Source organism: Monodelphis domestica, chromosome 4 (genome assembly GCF_027887165.1).
Source record: "Monodelphis domestica isolate mMonDom1 chromosome 4, mMonDom1.pri, whole genome shotgun sequence".
In the NCBI taxonomy this organism is placed as follows: domain Eukaryota; kingdom Metazoa; phylum Chordata; class Mammalia; order Didelphimorphia; family Didelphidae; genus Monodelphis; species Monodelphis domestica.
In genome coordinates this window covers 436,671,008-436,674,161 of record NC_077230.1, presented here as the reverse complement: position 1 = coordinate 436,674,161, position 3,154 = coordinate 436,671,008, and positions in this window count along the sequence as shown.

The following is a 3,154-nucleotide window of genomic DNA, read 5'->3' as shown; positions in this document are numbered from 1 at the left end:
TTCTTAACAATCTCTGATCATTTTGCCTGCCCCTAACACGAGGTAAGGCCAATTTTAGTAGGTGAAGTGAAATACAATTATAAACCCCAATTCCTGCATTTATAAGAATGTGAATGGAAGTTGGGAAGTTAAACCCAGGGGATGGAACCCCTAGAAGCCTCCAAAAAAAAAAAAGGAGCATCTCTCATTTATAACACTTCAGCTCCCTTTACTTCCACCAGAATATATAGAATTTTTGATGATGTTCACAACCCAAAATAAGTTTTACTTTGTAAAAATTGTGAAAAATATCCATCAGTTCATAGGCTTTCAAAAATACCATATAGCAACTTATGTGAAAAAATGATAGTGATTGTTTGCTATTTTAATTAACTGGGCTACTGAGAATTGGAGGGATAATATCTGTAATACTGTTCTTTAAAAAAAAAACAAAAAACTGTTACCTTATAAAATTCATTTGCTTGTACTCACAGTGGATCATGGCCAGATATGAAGAGGAAATGGATCTCATTTTTGGTGAGAAGGCCTTGTATTCTACATTTTTTTTAACTGACACAGTGTGAAAATGATTATAAACGACCTTTTTATTTTTAAAACTTTTATTATTATTTTTCTTGCAGACTTCAATTCCCAGAAGTCCTCAGTAGTTCCCAGAATGCCCTAAAATCTCACCTGAGGTCCTCACCTGGGCCAATAACAAAAGGGGTATTTAAACTGAACCACCTACTTGCTCTCTCTTTCTCAGCTTCCGCTTCTAGGCTCATGCAGCTCGCTACCAGGGAGGCAAGTAGTAGGTTGCACATGCTTTCTTATTTTGTATTTTCTTTATTCCTTAATATTTAATAAACCTCTAAAAATAATACTTTTAGAAGAGAAACTAATTTTAATCATAACACCAAATGTCTTGCATTCTGAAGTTCATTCTCACTACTGGTGGCTACATCCATGAATCAGGAAAATATAAGAGAAACAGTGTCTACCTGGAATGCAGACCTCATTAGACATCAAAAAAGTTATCCCAGAGAAATGTTTTATATGAATAAAAATGTGGGAAGGTCTTTAGTCAGAACTCTGAGCTTGCTGCACATCTCATAATCCACACTCAAAAGAAACCTTATGGATGTAAAGCATGTGGAAAGGCTTTCACACAGAACGGGAGTCTTGCAGCACATTGGAGAATCCACACTGCAGAGAAATCCTATGAATGTAAAAAGTCTGGAAAGGCTTTCCCATGGAACTGCAGTCTTAAATGAGGAACAGGATGATTTCAGAAAGAGCTGAAGAGACTTCCATGAACTGATGCAGAGTGAAATAAAGGAGTACAATAAAGAAAAAATTTAAGGGACTCAATAAGGGTGAATTATTTATGTTCCTATATGGAAAGATGGCAATTGCAACTCTTAAAAAATGTTATCATAATAGTTAGAAAAAGTATACCTAGACAGAGTGTGGTAGTAAACTTTAAGATGATATGGGAAAAAAAAACATTGAGGTGGAAAAGGATTGCCCTAAGAAATGGGAAGAGAAAAGTAAAATGGGGTAAATCAAGTCACATAGAGGCACAGGGAGAAAAAAACCCTATTATAATGGGAGGATGAGAGTGGTGATGGAGAATACTTAAATATTCATATCACTGGAATTGGCTCAGAGAAGGAATAACTGCCAGCTTCGCTGGGGCACTCTCTGGAGGAATAAGAAGGGATGGTGGGGAGGGGGTTAATATAAGGAAGGGCAAAGTTGGCTGGGGGGGGGGTAAAAAACCTACTGAGCAGTAGAACAAGAAAGGTGGCAGTAGGAAGGGGAGTAATTGTATGAAGGGAACCCCCTCCCCCAGAAATCACATACTGGGGCCATCCTACTGTGCCTGAGCTGTGTGCACTACCTCCCATGAGAGCCCTCCCGTGGCCCCCGCCTCAGCTCAGGTGAGGGCGGGTGTTGGAGAGAGGAGCTGGCTAGACCTCCCTGTTCCCTGCTTCTAGGCATGACCAGTACCCGTCTGTCCAGCCTGCTCACAACCCAGCTCTGGCTGAGTGCTGAAAGCCAGCCATTGCCTGGCTGCTGCGAGCTTCAGGCCTGCCCCAGCCTGGCCTGCAGGATCCCTGCCATGAGCAGCTCTCCCACTTCCCACTGGAACTTCAGCCTTTTGTTCGGAGTTATGGGGAAATGAGGGGCAGGAGCCAGGATGCAAGGCCCAAGCAGGAAGGGTCCAGACCTCTGCAGAAGTGGCCGGCTGTGGCTTCTTCTCGGGCAGTGAAGCAGGCAGCGGCAGCACCAGTTTCTGTCTAGGCTCCTGGGGTGCACCTGGTGAGGGAGCTGTTCTCTCTCCTGAGGCTTTTCTGACCCATCTGCCATCTGCCTGTTCCTGCGGGTCCTGCTGAGGCTGAGACGGCTCTACAGAGCTGCTTGAGACGCCCAAAGCCAGCTGTCAGTGAGACCATCCCTCTGAGCCCTGTTCCTGCGTACCTTCCTGCCCTGCTACTCTATCACCATCCAAGGGGGAAATCGGGGTCAGAGAAGTGCAGTTACTGTAGGAACTGGGACCTTTAGGTAGGCAGATGACTGATAGTGTAGACACCATCTCTACAATGACCAACAAGGTTTGGTGGGAGGTTTATTCAGAGAGATCCTCCCGATTCCCTTCTCCTCCAATAAACTGTTATTTCAGTAGAATCTCTCACCGGGCAGCTCCCTCCGGAGCTTCTCAAGCAGCAGAATACCAGCAGGAGCTCCTAATCCCTGCCCTGCGCTGGCCGCTGCCAAGTCCATTTGGTCACTTGAATATTGTAGGGAGAAACCAGAGAGCAGGAATTTCCTGTCCTTCCTCCTTTCTGTCTCAAGGGCAAGAGACCAAGTTCCCCAGCTTGTCTGTTCCCACTTCACCGGCCTTCCTGGTCGCCATCCATTTAGAATGCTTTCCTTGATGGACAGTTAGTTCTTCAGGTCTTGCTGCCCCAGCTCCGCTCAAGGCTTTTTCCCATTTTCTCTCATCCACAACACAAGGCGTGCCAAGACCCCGGCCCAAGCCCCTCCTGTGCCCCCCGCTGGACCCTGACCAGCTAGCAGGGGGTTGAGGCTCTGTGCTCCCAGCTGTGGCTAAAGGCTCCCAGTGGCCAGTACACACAAGTGTAGTGCCACCTGCAGTCAAGAAGCAAAA